This window comes from Salmo salar, chromosome ssa05 (genome assembly GCF_905237065.1).
Source record: "Salmo salar chromosome ssa05, Ssal_v3.1, whole genome shotgun sequence".
NCBI classification, from domain to species: Eukaryota; Metazoa; Chordata; class Actinopteri; order Salmoniformes; family Salmonidae; genus Salmo; species Salmo salar.
In genome coordinates this window covers 59,781,591-59,801,519 of record NC_059446.1, presented here as the reverse complement: position 1 = coordinate 59,801,519, position 19,929 = coordinate 59,781,591, and the positions used below count along the sequence as shown (strand labels likewise).

General features: G+C 41.4%; 1 protein-coding gene across 3 annotated transcripts in view; it reads right to left on the bottom strand.

Moving 5' to 3' along the window:
- The window catches only part of sema6cb (semaphorin 6Cb), a 123,892-nt gene extending 106,768 nt beyond the window's left edge, over window positions 1–17,124 (bottom strand). For all 3 annotated transcript variants that reach the window (XM_014200833.2, XM_014200832.2, XM_014200836.2), the window contains exon 1: window positions 16,904–17,124. The gene's annotated coding sequence lies outside the window, so the exon portion shown is untranslated. The remainder of the gene's footprint in view (window positions 1–16,903) is intronic.
- Window positions 17,125–19,929: the final 2,805 nt, after the last annotated feature.

Below are 19,929 nucleotides of genomic sequence, written 5' to 3'. Positions count from 1 at the left end.
TCAGAGAAAGGGAAGTTAACAAAAGTGCACTTAGTTTACATTTATAATGGGCAGCTTATGAATAAAATCTGTTGACAAATCCTAGAGAGAGTTGGAGATGGCCAAATCACAGGGCATCTCAGAACACAATCTGTTCTGGCAATCTGTTTAAAGAGCATTAGACTTCACTTTGCCAGTTCCCCTTTCAGCACAGAGTGGTTTGAGAAAGCTTTGGATTTCTTTCTTTGAATTCTCCACTCTGACAATATGGCAAAGAGATCTTTCAAACAATGAAAAAGAACAATCTGTTGCTTTCGTAAGTGATTTTGTTCCTCTGGATAGGCTGACACCTAGATTTAGGTCCAATTTTTTAAATGATGCCAGAGCATTTCCATGCTCTTGCAGTGCACGGTTCATGTTGTGAATTATAGCATATTATGAGGGTTATCCAAGTCCTTGGCCACAAAATGTACACTACAGAAATCCCAAATCGGGACAAGGCCTTGCTTAACATGAGGGCCATCAATCACAATTAACATTTTGGAAACACATTAACCTGGTCATTGTTCTGGAAAATTCCTTCTGCCAGTCGATTCAGCAGAGCCTCCCTCCCATTGCAGTGGCTATTTATAGTTAGACTGAACTTGGTCGGTCAAAATCATCTGCGATTGAACATTCTTGGGGCCATGATTAGAGACCATTGGCCTAAATCCAACACTAGGACCTTATCTATTCTAGACAAAGCTAATTGTGACAAATGGTCAAGGTCGGGTATGTGACCTAGTCCCCCAAAAACACAGCAGGTATTTCAACCTGTAAAGACTTATTAAAAAAAGAAGCCACTGGACAAAAAAAAAAAAAACAGACCAGCTGGCAGCCACATGCTAACGCTGGTTCCTCTATTGTCTCAAATTCTATAATAGCTCTGTTCATTTGTACGTTGTTCCATTTTCTCTATGCCCCCAGTATGAGAGAAAAAGGCCAAGAGCACAAAGAGAGAAAATCTAAACTGTAGTGTATCAATAACGGCCTATTTGTGGGTTGCGTGATACGCGTGGGCTTCTGGCCAATGTTCTATTGTTTTGCTCTTTTTTGGTCTGTAGCAAAATGTTGATCGATGAATGCTGGTACTTGCCATCTGTAAGAGCTGTAATGGATCTCAGAATTCAAAGCACAGCCTGGGAAAGAACAACACAAAATAATAACATATTCAACGCTTGTGTGCAGTGGAAACCAAATTCCATTTCAAGTTCAACAGCTAAACATGATTAACTCCAAAGCACTAAAAGGTCCCAGACTTCAAATTGCTCCCAAATGCCCAGTAGATTTATTTTAGAGGGTAGGGCTATGCGTTTTATTTTCCTTCGGAAAAGAGGGGAAAGTTGCACAGTTTAATCAACACCACAGATCAATAAGCCACCTGTTAGGATCATGCTCGTGCAATCTGATTGGTGCACTGCGATCAACTCGTCAATGCAATTTCAAAATATATTTTCCTGGAGTAAGGGAAAAAGCAAGCATCTGTCGGGTTCAGTAAACTTTCAAGGCTCTTAACATATTGTATGTGGAGCTCAATCTTATTTTCCTTAAAAAAAATAAGAAAATTGAAGCAATCTAAAAGTATGATATACGCAAGCCATCATGACATGCTGACTAGACCGGACACGTCGCGAGCGTCACAAAATAAATGTAGAAATCCATGTTATTCAATTATTGCACCCACGAGCGTCTTCGTTGCCAAGGGCTAAAATAGAACTCCTTTCTATTTCTGACGCAGATCATGCTGCAAGTCCTGCCTCTCCCATCTCCTCATTGGTTTATATAAGCAGGTACCCACGTGCCATCTCCTCATTGGTTATACCCACGTGGGTGATTGAAAAACGAACTGTTTTGCCGGTCGTCGTGGTAATACTATGAAAGTTTAGATGCCAATCACCATATAAGTTCAATGAAGAAAAAGCCTGGAAGGAGGAGAGATGACTAGAAATGATTGATTTGGCCGTTTTATTTGTGGATTAATTGTCGGAGTAGAGGACCTTGTGCATTTCAGGTAAAATAACAACTAAATGTTTATATCCCAGGACAAATTAGCTAGCAACAGCAAGCTAGCTAAATAGGACAAATTAGCTAACTAAGCTAACTAGCTAAATTGCAAGCTAACTAGCTAAATTGCCATACATGTTTAATGCTTTTCGACCTGTCCCCAAATTAATGTAATTGGTTCAGAGTTTGTTTTGATATTTTAACCTGCGTGTCGTGATCGCGTTTGGTGTAGGGGGACAAAATAAATTTGCGCACGATGGCGCACGCACACAGCCAGTTTGGGTTCCGTGTAAGAGTAGCATAAGCTAAACACCTAAAAAAAAGAAAAAACCGAAATGTAAATTGGAAGGAAAAAAGATCTGAGAGGGCTTTGAGATAACGGTGCTAGCATAATCTTTTCTGATTGGGTAACATGAATAGAGGAACGATTCCACCACCAGAGCTAAGGTAACAAAACTGGCCAGCCTGGGCTTCCTCTCAACTCTGAGTTAACATGTAAACACCATTACACTATCCACTGCTCGTAATCACAACTTGGTACGTAATCATGTACAACTCTGGCCGCTGAAACATTTTACAGGATGTTTGTTTTATTTGCAATTTTATTCTACTCTTTTCAGACGCTTCCATATATGGTTGTAAGGACAAACAAGGAGCTCACACACCTGCATGTTAACATGTGTTGACATGAGCATGTGCGATTCTGCATCGATTCTGAATATGGATCTTCAACAGTGAAAGAGGAGATTTCACAACCACATCTCCAAAGGAAGCAGAAAAGCTTCATTAACCAGCAAAATGACACAAATGACAACAACCACAGATCTCAGATCTCGCCAAGTGGAGGAAGAGATGAAGGATAGGGGTGACAGTTAGGAGAAGACGCACCCCCCCCACTGACCTGCCAGCAGTTTGATTAATCATAGAGACTAAAGTGGGAAGACTTAGCTGCTCATTATCCCGGATCAGGACCAGGGCTCGGCATTAAGCTATTAGGATCATCTACAGCTGTGGACCACCATGTCACCGCGGGTGGTGCCCATTGTCCAACCCCTCCCCCCTCCCCTTGAAGGTTTAACGCAGGGGCTCCTAAATGGTCGTTGATCAAGCGTATGTTTCAAGCTCCCCTCATTTCTGTTACAGTCAATATTAGCAAATATGTAGTAACAACGGTTTGCGGTTCAATGTCACGGACCATCTCAAACTACTTAAAGCGAGAGTGCCAGAATTTCTGTTCTGACAATGTTGATGATATCTCTGATTACTTGAGAAGAGAGACATTTTTAACGGTCAATTAAAATGTAGACTTTGGGCAGATAATTCAACCCTTTCTCTAGAAATGCATCTAGAACCATCCATATGTGAGCAACAAATTGCCACTCAAAGATCATCCAAATATCATCAGTTGAGATCAAGTTACACCCTAGAGCTCTCTTGTGCATGTCATCCCAGTGTCAAAACACTAGGAGAAAATGCTAGCCTAGCGAAGGAGTTTTTCAGCTCTACATCAAATGTTAAAAGAACTGACCACAGAGATGAGCATTCCTACGGAATACCAAGAACATGTTCATCGGGCACACAGAGTACCCTGTAACGGTCCTTCCTCCTCTCAGCTGTCTATTATTGTGGGTCAGTGTAGTATTGTGGGTCAGTGTAGTATTGTGGGTCAGTAAGAGTGAAATCACAAGGAGCGCAAAAACAGTCCAGCAGAAGGGAGAGGCATGTTGTGACTACTCGTCTCTCACCATTCCTTCACCACATTCCCATACTCTACGTCTTAACAGTGGGTAAGGTAAATGACTTGACCTCCCCCCCCCCCCCCCAACAAGGCCCCCTTCCCCAGATAGCCAAAGAAAATCAATCAGTATTCAGGTCAAGCCACAACTCCACCTTAACTCCTGACCCCTGACCTCACCCGGCTCTCCTCAGACCATGACAGGGGTTTGTCTGTGCTGTCTGTGTCAGGTTTTAACAAAGTCCTCGTGTCAAGGGGAGGAGCAGCGGTCTAACCCTGTCATGGCCAACACAATCAATCCAGCGGAGGAGTTCAAGGTGGTCTGACCCACACCTGACCCTGAAACCATGGCGACAAGCTCAACCAATGATTTTCCCATCAAACCCCCACAGAGAGTGTCTGAGAAACAGTCCAGGATATGCTCATGTTTCAGGGCAGGCACTGGAGGACAATTACTATCATTTACATTTTTTTATCTACAACAACGTGACACAGCACAGTCTAAACATGAAGGCTGAACAACCCTGCTGCTGGTATAACTGGGGACCAAGGGGAGGGTATTAGCATAGCATAATTACACTGGGGAAAGATCCATGGAACAATAGTGTGGACACCGGGGAGCAAGACATAGCCCACAATTTGCCATTGTGCTCCTTCCCCCTTTCTTACCCCATTGATATTGGAGAATAATGCCGGAATTCAGACTGTTAGTTTAACCAATGGTGCATTTAGTATAATAATAACCAGGCGGTGCACAGGGTTAATGTGATTAGCAACCCTGTGCTGACACCTCACCATCCTCTTCCCGTGGGGTATTATAATGCTAATCTAAAAAGAGAAGGAAAAAAATATTTGACTGAATGGAAAATATCGGAGGCGGCAGGGACCTCGGAAGCCAAGTGAACACAATGCCTGCGTATTTCAGCCTAGTCTGCCAAGGCGAGCGGGTAGACAAATGGACATAGACATAATGCTAGCTGGTTAATTAAAAGAACATAATTAAAAAGGTCTTCTGTGTGAATGGTCGCCTCAATGCAATCACTGACCTGAGTGTCCGATATATGTTCCTCAGAGCTCAGTCAGTCTCTTACCGACTCCATTAGCACCTCAGAAGTGTTCCGAATAAGAAAATGGAAAGACAAAATGGGTCAAACTATGGGAGATGTGTAGTTCATTGTGGTGGTGTGGGGACATCTAACCAGACATTTCTTAGCACTTTTTCCAAATCAGACAAGCGTCTTGAGATACTGTTTGTTGGAACCTTTTTTTGGTGCCCATCTAGCGGTCACGGACACTGACTGTGATTATAGTAGTAGGTAATGAAACCATGTTTAGAGTGACAGTGACAGTGGGAGGTAGGGGTCATTTCCGCTGTGTCTATTTGGGTCCTTTCAAATTAGGTGACTAAAGATATACCCGGTTTACTGTACCTCTCTCACTCCTCTCTCTGAGACGAGGCAGTAAAGCAGTATCAGCCTCTGCAGTAGCAGACTTGTTTACCTTGAGTTGTCTTTCATACCGTCAGTCACCAGTGATCACCCCTCAGGGAGAGACTGTCGAGGCAGAGAGATAATGTGGGAAAGCAATAAAGGACAATCAAATGAAGCCGCCTTGGAGGCACTGGGCAGGAGAAAGAAAACCTGTAGGAGTGTGTTTGTGTGCGTCAACACAAATATGTTTACTGTATCTGTGTAAAAGACGAAACACATGGTAAACATCGGAACAGCCGGTATAACACACAAATACCCACCACACACACACAGCTGCGTGGATGAGTCCCCACATGGTTAACTGGTACACCCGTGGAATGGGATGATTGAAGTGAGGGGGGTACGTAGCCTGGCCTGGTGCCCAGGGTAGAATTATATGACACTAACCCCCTGGACCTCTACCCCCACAGACCGGGTTTAAAAATAACCCTGTTACTGAACTAATCTTGCACCTCGTCCAAACCAAACGACTGATAGCATTATCACCACCCAGAGATGTAGACATATACTGTAAAAACCAGCACATACACCAACACATGCATATATACACACACACAGATGTTAAACAAAGCAAAGACTAGCAGACACTTGAATGCGATCCATTGTCATCCCTTCCCTAAGTGCATATATGTACAGTACACGCCAAGTCTTGATAGAACCCGGCCAAGTTTCCAGTAACAAGGTCGAACAAGACAGCTATTTATGCATAGTTGGGAAATTCGATGTAGGGTTTTGAACAAGCTAATAAAAACCCAATTGGCAGTATGCATGTCATTTAACACCAATGTGTGACAGACTAATATATATGTCTTTTTCTATAGTTGCATGATACCATTCTAAACCTAAGAGGTTTAATCATAACACTTTGTGTAAATGAATACCAGTCACCTTTTGAGTGCGTGCTGAGCCTGAATCGGGTATGATGAGGCATTACTGCATGAAGCAGCGGCTTTAAGCGGGAAAAACAATCTTAGGTTTTTAATTTCCTGCTTCATTTCACGTGTCGTGCCCATAAAAATCCTAATTTCCAAAAACTGCAATAAGCTACTTTGAGACATGATCATGACTCAGAATAAGTTCTGCAGTAGCTAAACTCTAAATAGATTTTTTTCCCCCATGAGGTTATTGCTTTACGGTATAGGCTATATCTGTGACAACAGATACAATAACTGTGCCACAGATTTTAAGAACACAAACAAAAACTAATAGGGGGAATTTCGACCAAAGTTAAGCGTGCGTAAAAAGGGACGTCATTTTCTTTTTATGCGCTTTTCTCTATTTGCGTATTCTAATGTTACGCATGAGAATAGCATACTATTCGTTTGGGGTAGAGATCCAAGAAAGGAAGGTTGTGGCAGAGGTGTATTCTGAGGTTGACTTCATTCCGTCATAATTCCAACACCTTCACGCAAAATGAAACGATGAATAAGGTCAAGCAACCTGTCGGTTCCAAGTGCAACAACATCTTTCTTTTTTCGAATAGAAATAAACACTATTCTCCATGCACTGTAATTTACACATTTACAGAGCTATTTGTGTAATCCGTTTGGATAAGGGAATTGTAAATATAAATGGCAATTGTTTAAAATCTGTTTTACCTTATGATCGCTGGAGACAAATGTAAAACCAGTCATATTTCTGCAAACTAAAAAGCATGTCAACATGACAGGTATTTCCTACTCTTTTCCACGGTGAAGTATAAAATAGCTTTGCCGTTATTCAGAATTCTAATTGTAGGCCTAAGGCTTCATAATTTGTGGGTCTGAAATTTGGAAACCCAAGCCGAGGCTGTAGCCTATGAAAACCCGTATACACTGACAGTAGCGGCGAACCTACCGAGTTGATGTATGCACTCGAGAATTATTTAATTATATGGCCGGACATTTTCTTTTTTTTCTCCACAATGTCTATCATATTGAATATTCTCCACTATCAGTAGCCACCATCAGTAATACCCAGAGAAATAGGCCTACAGTGTCTTCAGAAAGTATTCACACCACCCCTTGACTTTTTGTAAATTTTGTTGTGTTACAGCCTGAATTTTAAATGGATTAAATTGAGATGTCACACAATACCCCAGAACGTCAACGTGGAATTATGTTTTTAGAAATGTATTAAAAATGGAAATATCTTGAGTCGATAAGTATTCAACCCCTTTCTTATGGCAAGCCTAAATAAGTTGAGGAGAAAAAAAGTTTCTTAACAAGTCACATAAGTTGCATGGACAATAATAGTGTTTAACATGATTTTTGAATGACCTCCTCATCTCTGTACCCCACACACATACAGAAAATTGTAAGCTCCCTCAGTCGAGCAGTGAATTTCAAAAACAGATTCAACCACAAAGACCAGGGAGGTTTTCCAATGCTTCACAAAGAAAGGGACCTATTGGTAGATGGGTAACAATAAAATGCAGACACTGAATATCCCCTTTGATCATGTTTAAGTTATTAATTACACTTTGGATGGTGTATCAATACACCCAGTCACTAAAAAGATACAGGCGTTCTTCCTAACTCAGTTTCCGGAGAGGAAGGAAACCGCTCAGGGATTTCACCATGAGGCCAATGCTGACTTTAAAACAGTTAGTTTTCTCCTGTCACAGCCATTAAACTCTAAGGATGGATCAAAAACATAGTTACTACACAATACTAAACTAAATGACAGAGTGAAAAAAAAGGAAGCCTGTATAGAACAAACATTCCATAACATGTATCATGTTTGCAATAAGGCACTAAAGTAGAACTGCAAAAAATGTCCTGAATACAGTGCATTATGTTTGGGGCAAATCCAAACAACACGCCAGTGAATACCACTCTTCATATATTTAACCATGGTGGTGGCTGCATCATGTTATGGGTATGCTTGTCATTGACAAGGACTAAGGAGTTTTTTTTAGGATAAAAAGAAACGGAATAGAGCCAAACAGGCCATTTCCTAGAGGAAAACCTGGTTCAGTCTGCTTTCCAACAGACATTGGGAGACACATTCACCTTTCAGCAGAACAATAACCTAAAACACATGAACAAATATACACTGGAGTTGCTTACCAAGACGACATTGAATGCTCCTTTGTGGCCTAGTTACCGTTGACTTAAAAATGGCTTGAAAATCTATGGCAAGTCGTGAAAATTGCTGTCTGGCAATGATCAACAACAAATCCAGGTGTGCAAAGCTCTTAGAGACTTACCCAGAAAGACTCACAGCTGTAATCGCTGCGAAAGGTGATTCTAACTTGTATTGACTCAGAGGGTTGAATACTTCTCTAATCATGATTGTGTTTTATTTTTGATACATTTTATCCAAATATGACACATTTTGCATCGTTCCATTACATTGTTAGTTTACCTTTCTTTTGTCTGTCAAATCCGTGGGGTTGTTCCTAAAGGTCAATAGTGTTTTACATTAGGCTAACATATTACAAGTTGTTCCATCATTTGGGACATGTAGCCTATTTGAATCATTATGGAGCACAGACCATACATAGTGTCCTGTGAGGATCAAATGGCTCAGATCAGCTTGGCAATGGTTGACAACAACCAGAACCTCTCCCACCTGCAACGGGGAAGAGGGAACTGCTGGGTTGACAATTAAACGTTGTTAGTTGATTAAATAAATAACAGTCATTAGATTAATGAAAGCAAAGTCACGGCAATAGCAGTTTAAACCTGGAGCACGGTTCATGACGACGGGATCGTTGTCATCACAGTTCCGGGATTAGTGAGGATTATTAAGGTATATTGATAGGACTGCTGTTCAACACCCTATTGTACCCTTTTCTCACCTTCCAATATTTCATGAATTGAACATGGAAATATTCATGATGAATCAAACCGCTGTTGACTACAATGCTTTCCACAGTTGTGTCAAGTTGTCTGGTAGTGGATCTCTACTCTGAATAGATCATTCCATCTCATCCCACAGATGCTCTATTGGATTGAGATCTGGTGACTGGGCGGCCATTGCAGTAAACTGAATTGACCGTCATGTTCTTGGAACCATTCCTGAACAAGCCTTGTGGCATGAGGCATTAACGTGCTGAAAAAATATGAAGGGATGCACCTGATTGGCAATGACGTGCAGATATCCTGTGGCTCCACTTTTATCAAGGGGCCCAATATGTGCCATGAAAACACACCTCACATCACACCACCACCCTGCAATGTTGACACACTGCATGATGGATGCATGTACTCATGTGGTTCTCCATACCCTAGTCCTCCTGTCAGTGTGAAACAGCAGGAACCAGGATTCATCAGACCAGGCAATGTTTTTCTGATTCTCCAGTGTTTTCTCCATTTATCCCACTTTGTTTTTTGCCGAATGAAGTGGAACTCTAAGGTCATGGACATCCATACCCCATTTGTGTCAAGGTACAATGAGTTGTGCATTCTTTTATAGGTCTTTGGGCACCAATGTTGTACTGGACTGTTAGTTGACTAGCTGTAGCCCATCTGTTGCTCTGCACATTTTGTGTCAGCCTCCTTTGTTGAAGTAGATTTAACAGATGACATCAATAAAGGATCATAGCTTTCAACTGGATTCACTGGTCAGTCTATGCCACGGAAAGAGCATGTACACATGTACAATGTTTTGCACACTCAGTGTATGTTCTAGTGAGTCTGTCAAGAAAATTAAATTAAAAAGTTAAAGTACTTAAAGGGATGATTTCAGATAAATGTACTGAAAACGCTATTGAATGAAAACTCCACAAGAAAATCTGTTGGCCAGCAAGTGGGAGGGTTTGAATTAAATTTATTCAGCGCCTGCAAGGGAATCACACCTGATAAGCCCGTTACGCACCTGCATAAGATAAGTCTGAATACCAACTACTGAGAAGTGCCTAGTAAAGGCGTGCATAAGAAAGGCATACATTTCCTAAGTCTGAATCGGGCCCTAAATGCATAAGGATTACATATATGGCATGAAGGATGGATGTTAAGATGATCAAATTACATTTTTGTCGATGTTATTCTCCTACTTACTCTGCCTATTTCCCAATGTCTCTCGCTCTCCCTCTTTCACTAATGTCCTCCTCTCACACATTTTCTCTCTGCGGAACAGATCTTTCCTGCATGCTAAGAAATTGTGGGTCGATTTCCAAGAATAACAAGCTCCAGCATGCACCCACATTTAAATTCCTGGAATGTGGTTAGTATATTTGGTTTTGTACTTTAATTCTAGCCTAAAAATAAAAACATATATTTTGAAATCATGCAGGAACTAGATGGTTTTCAGCTATAGTGAAATCCATTTCATGATCACAAAAATAGACTATACAAATACTGTATGAATGCGCCACCAGAAACAAAATCAACTTAATAAACCCTTTATAAGGATTTTGGATACAGCTAAGTAAAACCACCAGTGAATGGAAAGTAAACATTCAGTGACGTGAAGGGACGGATTGCTTCAGTTTCAACATGGGCAGCTAATCAATGAGGCAGGATGGAGGGAGGCTACCCTCATTATGAAGTGATTAAGAGATAATTTGGAACAAAAACCACTGCACCTTTATCCCCTCTAGGACTGCGCCAATCAATGTGTGTGCGGCCAGCAGCAATTTACAGGAGGGCTTGTTTCGTTAACTTGCATTCTATGAGAAGATGAGCAGTAGAGTAACAAGATTGTGGCAAAATATATATTGCTTCCTGCATTAAGTAGCCAATGGGAAAATCTTTTCATTCAAGTTTACTGATACCTATTGGTACTGTATGTATATAATAGTATCTCAATGCCTGAATATTGCATATAGGCCCTTGTGTTTGTTATGGTTCATTGGGGGCTCTGGGGGATTGTGGGTGTCACAGTTAAATGTGAGTTTAAAAAAAGGCAACGGTCTTAGTCATCGCTCAGTAATCCTCAGTGATGAGACTCAATGTGCAAATGAGGTAGCTACCTCCTTAGATGAAATATGCATGAAAGGGAAATAAGTTTCATCTCAACAGGATGTATTTCTTGCCCAAAACTCTTCTCCCTTACCAGCCCTGAGGGTACTGAGCACAAACTTCCCATCACACTAATCAAACAGCCGTGTATGTGTGTGGCCAATCTCTTTTGAGGAAGACAAAAAAAAAGGTCGTGAAATGTAAAAGGATTACTCAAATGCAGATTGAAGCACCTTCCCAAATCACCCAATTACAAACAAACATAGACAAGCCACTCAGACAGCAGGATTTACATACTAATATAACACAAATAAAGTAGGATGAAAACACGTTCACATACAAAGACTTTAAGGGTTGGTAAACCTTTACTGACCTGAATACATAAATATGATACTATCTGCTGACACAGGTTATACTGCCCCTGTAATTGCTGGAACCCTTCCACTTCAGTTCATGGCGCTTAACCAGACAGTTACCCAGCATTCTCGGCCCGTGGCTGCAGCGGGTTAGCTGAGCAGCCTAAGACCATGTTTGACAAGGGGTTAACACTGCTAAAAAAACACTTTATAAAACCACAAGAAGACAGCCAGTCTGGAAAGGAGAACTGAGGCCTGTCACTTGTCCAGAGTGTGGTCTGCAAACCTTTTTCATTTTTTTCCATTCTACCCTCTGGTTGAACTCCGCTCTTTTTCCTCCCAAATTCACGCACTCATCAGCTCTGGGATAATTACCCTTACTGTGCTAACCGCGGCGGTGTGACAGGAGGGCAGCCATCACTCGCCTGTTTTTAGAATCAGAGCTAATTACTGCCCTGTCAAGGACTCTATTTAAATGACTGCTACTGATGGGGCTAATAGGATAAAACAGTGTCAATATTGAACACAGTCAATTAAATCAGACATTTATTTTGGGCACCAAGGTCCTGGTGTGCTGAAATGAACACAGATATACAAAAAAATAAATGAAAAGAGGTGATATTCAAACCAATACTAGAAAATCCAATAAATCATGAAAAATCTATGATGACCAAATACAGTGAAGCTTAGCATTGTAATGAGGACTCAGTAAAACAAGTTCCTGCATTGTGAAGAGCAAACAGCTAAAATACAGTAAAGTACATTCCCCCTACTGGTCCCGGACAATGATTGAAGACCCCCTTCAGCTGCCATGGCAAAGCCACGAGGCTTTCCTCAACCCACCATTTTTAATGCAACATGTTAATGTGATTTTCTCCCACTGTCCATTGGAGGGGCCAGACCTGAAGGCCAAGGCCTGGTGGTCTCAGCAGATAGCTGGGACAGGCCTGTCCCGTGTCAGCCTTGGGTTATGGATGATGGGGAGGCTCTGGGGCTGACAGGTAATAATTCACTCCCCAGGGTTCAGGAACCTGTCGCTGAACCGAGGCAGGCAGACAGGGAGGGTGGAAGACTGCACGGCCTTGCAAAACCCTCCTTTCCTTACTTCCCCCCCCTTTCCACTCCCACCTAAGCCAGATATGGGGTCCCCATTGGCTGCCCAGTTGCCATTGGTAACAAACTACCATCAATATGAAATATGAGGTGCCACAGTCCAGTGCTTCACTCCGGTGCAGGGCCAAACAAAGTCCCATATGCTGGGGGTGGGAGGCGAAGATTAACTGTTGCTTCTTCAAGCCAAACACAGTCACACTGCCCATTTTTTAAACTCCAGCAGCCCTCCAGTGCCGTAGGTAGTACTTCAGAGTCACCTCAGACAAATGGTAACTGTCAATACTCCACACTTACAATGCTTTAAAAAAAAAAGATACTATAAACGTCATATTGATCTCAAAATGGATGTTATCAACACAGAAGGGGCAGATTGCAGTAATTCAACCACTGCAATTGATATGTGCCAGGACGTCTGGGCTCTATCAGGATCCTAACCGAAACCATTCAATATATTATTATGGATAGTATAATGGTACCACAGTCTTCTGCGGAAGACAGTTGACTCAAAAGACAGTTGCTTCTCTACAGTACAGTAACTTGAGTCTGGGCCAGTTCTGAAGCCAGTTCTCCAACTGTTGGAACAGTTGGAGAGGCAGCAGAGTTGGATGAGGGAATATCTGCATAACAGGGGCGGTTCGGGGGGGGCAGTGCCCCTGTGACAACAATTTTGGACCCCCTTGTGGCCACCCTAAATGTGGAGTATGAAATAATTTTTACATAAGTAATTTTTACTATCATTCTTTTTTTACATCCGTTATTAGACAGTGGCAACGTGGAACACTAATGATTATGAACATGGTCTTTTGCCTGCTAATGCCTGCAATGCAGTGAAGAAAACGATATGACAACAATAACGGCTAATGTAACTGGCCCCTCTAACAGTACAACTGGCCCCAGCTTGGCCCCCCCAGTTGAAATGGTCTAGAACCGCCACTGCACAGGGGTGACCGTGGGCTGGGAGGTATAGGCTGTACTGTACGTCCCACAGGACCATAGTTCTGGGCCCCTGGGACAGAGCCTATTTCTGCCCTCATTACCCCGCGGACCATTAAGGAGACACAGCCATCCACACGTCAAAGCCCTACAGCAGACCTCCCGTCATTTAATACAAAAACTACAGCGCCATCGGAAATAGGAAATAAAATTACACCGTGGTCTAAATGCACCATTAGCCATGCTAACCGAGCGCCGGCTCATTCAGGGCTGAAATGAGAGCCGGACAACATGCAATTTGGGAGCCGACGGAGAGGGAGCGGGCTGCTGACACTCGCCTCTCTCAGCTCCAGTCATTTACAGCCATCACCCACCAGCCTGCAAGACCTGAGTTACTTATTGAATGGGGTTGGGTAATAAGAAAGACCTGAGTTACTTATTGAATGGGGTTGGGTAATAAGAAAGACCTGAGTTACTTATTGAATGGGGTTGGGTAATAAGAAAGACCTGAGTTACTTATTGAATGGGGTTGGGTAATAAGAAAGACCTGAGTTACTTATTGAATGGGGTTGGGTAATAAGAAAGACCTGAGTTACTTATTGAATGGGGTTGGGTAATAAGAAAGACCCGAGTTACTTATTGAATGGGGTTGGGTAATAAGAAAGTGGAGATGTGTGTTTCTGGAGGTATGAAATGAGAGAGAGAGAGAGAGAGAGCAAAAGAGAGTGAGCAAGGTAAAAAGAGTTGAGAGAGGGCATACTGGTTGGGTAGGAGTTACAAATAATATAAACATATTATTCAAAAATGATAAATCCAGAAAAAGCAACAAACCAGTAGGATATTCCAACTCTTGTTGAAGGGAAGCAATATCACCACTTGTTGATTAGGCTATGACATCTAAACCACCTAATGTATAACAGTATTGTCATTTTCTCTGACAGAGCAGCCTAGCCCTGACGACAAGCACCAGTTTTAACATGTAAAAGATGGGGGTGAATATTGTTTTTAATAAAATGTCTGCAGCAAGAAACATTTAAAAAGGAGAAAAACAACCTTGTTTGTACTGTAAGATAATGATACCCTAGAGCTGGTGAGTTTTGCACCAAATTAACATGAATATTTAAATTTCTTCTAAAACCTTGGAATATAGATGCAGTTATCACACATCCACATCACCAAAACTATTATGGAGGGGAAACACAGTGGCAATAAAGATGTGTCTTTATGTTAGTTGTGCATGCTGCCAGTGGCGTCATACCCATAGGGGGCACAAAGGCACGTGCCCCCTCAGATGTCGTGTTGTGAGATGTTTCAGATGTTAAATTAATTAGTAATCTTAATTTTTAAGCCCATGTTTTATCAGAATTATTTATAAAAAGATCTGTCAGCAGTATTTTGCAGAGGGGACACACTGACTGGACTAGGCAAAGAGTACGCCCCCCCACCCCCATAATTCTCCCTAGTAAGTGGTCCCTTCCCAAGTGCACAGAGAAAAGCAAGGCAGGCCACTATATTCTAGTGCGTGGAGTATCGTCAGTGGAGGAGGAGAGTGTAGAGTGACACATAGCGTTTGATTTGATTTTAGCTGATGGTGTTGGGCAGGAGGTATGTTTATAAATGAACGTGATCAAGCTATGTAGCCTAGTGATTTCTTCTTCATGAATAAATAAAAACAAAAATGTTCTGTTTGTCTGCTTCTACATCTGCATTGCTTGCTGTTTGGGGTTTCAGGCTGGGTTTCTATATAGCACTTTGTGATATCTGCTGATGTAAAAAGGGCTTTATAAATACATTTGATTGATAATACTAGCCACCTAGCAATTTTATGATGTTGGCTTTAGTTAGCCAGCTAGATAGACTCCCAATCTCATAACTAGCTAGCAAGCCATTTCAGGCTATCAATCAAGTTAGATTAGCTTGTCCCCCCACCCCACCCCCACACACGTACCTCATGCCACACTTTGGTCAAGATATTTGACTTGCAGATATAAGCCTACTAAAAGCTTCTCTCTGTTGGGCATAGCGGAGAGTGGTTCTAAAGAGCATAAAAAGATAGCTTATTTTTGTCTCAATCCAAGTCTGTAGGCTACACACAGACTGTCACCCAGACCTGTACCTTCAATGTCCTCCCATCCGGAACTAATGGACATTATTCTCGCTACTTCGACACAATATTGACTAATATATTTTGGCTTGTGTTTACCAAAACGCATTAAAAACTGCATGAAAAAACTAATATCAACATGTAACTCGAATCACTGTTATTGATATCCTCTAGCTGTATTTTCAGGCTATAAATATGTGCATAAACTCAAAAAAACATAAAACAATTTAAGAATCAAGTTAAATCAGCCTAAACATACAACGGCATCATCATTTGTTTCATTGCATAGGACAGATAACTAGCAGGTCACGGGCTGCAGTTGTTGTGGAAAATTCAAAGTCATCCACTACTAAAATCACCCAATGCGCATTTTAACTAAGCAGCTGTCAAAATGACAAGACATTGCTCTATAATATAAAGATGGTGAACCAAGTAAGGTAAATCTAGGCCTACAACAACAAGTTTGTCACGCCACACAAAGGACTGCGAAATCTTAGAAATTACCCAACTAGATACATCTTGGCGCACGCAGCTATGCATTTCAACTTACTCTTTATGTGGCAACAATTGTCTACAAACGCGATCTTGTATTCATCTTGTTCAAATGACCCAGTGAGATTATATAACAGTGTTTGAAAGACATGTATGGTTGCAGGTCTATTATATAGACCATTAAAGTCTCGTTTTAATGTATGTAAACTATAGCCTACACAAATACAAACAGACGTCTGTCTGCACAACGACAAAACACAGTCATATAGCCTATCCAAAGACGAATAGAGTATTCCTAGTATACTATTTTTGCCATATTTACTTGTTGACAAAAGCTCTTTTCGCGTGCATTTAGCTGAAAAGATGATCGAGCTGCAGCGGATGGTTTAGGACACGGTTTCCCAATCTCGGTCTTGGGGCCCTTCCTGGGTGGACGTTTTGGTTTTGCCCTAGCACGAACCAGCTGATTCAAATAACTAACTCCTTCAGTAGCCGACTGTCTCCGTGGCTGCACCTACATTTAACTTGCGCATTCGGAGTATTTTGTGGTGCCACAAGTTTGTCCCCAGTATCTACATAGAGGACATTGGGCTATTTAAAACAAAACGATGTCGTATTCTAGTTCTAAGTAGGTACTTATAGGAAGTCCTACCATTCATAACATGTTTGGCCAGTTTATACCACCTACCCGTTTTGGTTTTTGCCCTAGCACTACACAGAGGAATCAAATAATCAACGCTTGATAAAAGGTGCCGTAGTATTATTCTTACCTTTTTCTTTCGTTTTGGCTATCTTGTTTCGTTGTCAATAATTTGATTCTAGCAGGACAGAGACCAGTGTTACAGAAGCGTAAAGACAGGATTAGTTATTTTTTCCAAAAAGGCTTGTATTCCCAGAGCGCGAAAGCTGCGAAAGAGCGCCCCTTGTCATGACAGAGACCCACGCACGCTCGAGCTGGACTGCAATCACAACATACCTCACCCAGCGAAGAGCAGCAGAGGATAATACACGCCCTAGTGTGTTGAATTGGCAGGCAGTCGGTCCAATGACAGGGGGAGGGATAGTACCAGACCTCGTTTGAGACGGGGTTTCTAATGATTTTTTTTTTTAACCTTGTTTGAGACGTGTTTTGTTCAAACCTTTTCATTTGACTCCTCCCTCAACATCTCACTTTTGTCCAGTTGTTGGATGCCTACACATCTGGATCCTTGCAACCCGAGCCTGCAGCCAGTCTCTCCGCCAATGAGATTTCAGACAAGGGCATTTAAATTGATATATTCATTAGCCTTCTTTCTGAGGCTGGTTACTTTGCTCCACATATAAGATAACTGAACGAAATACTTTCATTCTGTCAACAAGTTTCTCTGTTGTCTTTAGTTATTAATAGTGGTCCAAATATTAAATTGCATGGACCTAAATTAATCCATGTTTTGCTTGTACCTCCCTATAATTACATACATCATGCCATTATAATAGCATTTTCATTTTTTTCACATAAAATAGTGTCCTTTGTATTGTAATAATGGTTAAACAATAAAACTGTTCTTCAGATTATCAACAAACAAAAAAGCAGCGGACTTAGTATAGGCTGCACAGAGCCAATAGTCTATACATTTAATGTATGTTTTCAGTAGAGCTTTTAGGTTCAAAATGTATGCAGCCTAGCGTACAGTATGTCAAGGTGCTAAGTAGATTTGTCCTGTCTATGTTGACAGACAGGGAATTAGGCAGGATGAAGACAGAGAGCATAATGAGGGAACCAGTAGGGTTAATTGGTGAAGGTACAGTAGTTATACTGTATGAAGCTATTGCTCCCATACTGGGGGATTGTAATGAGATATCTGCATAGGAGAGCCTTGCTGATCATTATAAATGATCCAACTGCAAATCACTGTCTAGTGGAGATAGTGGAGAAATCATGTAGATAGACATGATTAAATAGCTAGTTATCTGTAATTTTCAATAATTTTTCTGGCAGAAATATTCCGGTCACATCCTATCTTTTAAATAAACATTTATATTTTTATCTACCACAGATGTTAGTTGTTAATGTCAGCTGTTAATGAGCTGTTAATGATGTCAACTTTTAATGAGATTGTATTTTTTATAGCTTCTTGGTTATACAAATAACAGATTAACTTTATTTTTATTTTGATGGTTTGTATTCACTCTTAACATGCTTAGTCATGAACATTCCGTTGGGTTCAGGATGGCTGGAACCATAGACAAATGGCCGATTATTTTTGGTGAGTTTAGGGTCAATGCTGATAGATTTACTCCAGTCATTTCTCTTGGCAGTGAAATAGTCTGTGAGCCCGGCCATTGTGGTAAGGTGCCTTCAGGAGTAAAGAGAGGACAAGCTCCCAAGTCCACGATCTGAGTGGACACCCTAAATCTCAGTAGGCATGTGTTCAGTGTCAACTTTGCCAGTAGGGGTTTACTGGTTTTGGCAGTCTGAAATAAAATAGCTGTTCCACTTCGTTTTCTCATGCTTAAGTTCAATAGAGCACCAGCTGAGTTTCATAATAATGTGTAATACACACATCCCAAATATCTTCAGAGCAGGACAAAATGTACATGACAAATAAAAAATGATTACCTGCTCGCTGGCAGAGTTCTCAACCCAAACCAACTCACTTTCTAGCGTGAGTAGGCAACACATTCTGGGTAAGGTTATTAGAGAACTAGGTTAAAGATATCCAATCAATAATATCATGCTATCTTGCCACACCATGGGCTTGCAGAAAACAGACACTGTATTTTTCCTGTGCCAGCAGGCAAAATAAAATAAAATAAATGCCAAGGAGCACTGGCTGTTATCAAAAAGACAAGTATTCTTAAACTGGCCCAGCAACATATTGACTCTTTTTTCCCACAATTGAATTGCAGTGAGCCAATGGGTGCTAAGTGAGGAGAAAGCATGTGAGCCCATCAGCACAATAGCTTAATTCATATAGACTTGTGAGTCCATGGGAATGACTAGAGGACTCTTGTCCCCATGCGATGTATCCATATTACCATGAGGCTCTTTCAGAGGGTTGAGAAAGCGAATGGCATTGAAAGTAAAAGTTAAAGCATCTTGAATAATGCTGATAGTGATACTCCGAAAGGACACTGAACACCTAAGGTTCTTCAAATCTGCCAAGGAACAACGCCATTTGAGTGTCAACTCTGTCATTAACAGAAAATGGTTGTAATGCCAGCTAGTTTATACTGTCCAGAGCATATGAGAGCAGTCCGAATGGACTGGGATTCTTCTCCCTCTCCCTTTCCCTCTCCCTCTCCCTCTCCCTCTCCCTCTGCCGCTTCCTGTCAACACCTCCAGTGCCTGGCCTCAGACAGCTTACTGCTGGTCTGGGTCTGTCACAAGACATCCTCTCCACACTGTTTACACACACTAAAACATATAGACACATGAACTACTACACGTGAACATGTATGTTTTTAATTTATACATAGGAAAATATGCTCATGCATGCCAGCATACACATACAGAGTATATATAATTAATCCTGTTAACACAGGATATACCCTGTTTGTAACACATGACAGGAACATGCACATGCACGCACACTCCAATCAATCCTTCTGTGGATTCATCATGTGCTCACCCTTCCAGGAGCCTGGTTGCAGTAAACAGCAAAGTGACATTGTTGTCAGAGTAGGGAGTGAAAACACGGGGAAAAAGACTATCTGTCAGGCTTATCTTTTCTCGTTTGTGTCCAATCACCAGAAAAGAGCCAACACTTATACTATAGTACTTAACAGGACAGTAAAATGATACAATTCAAGCACT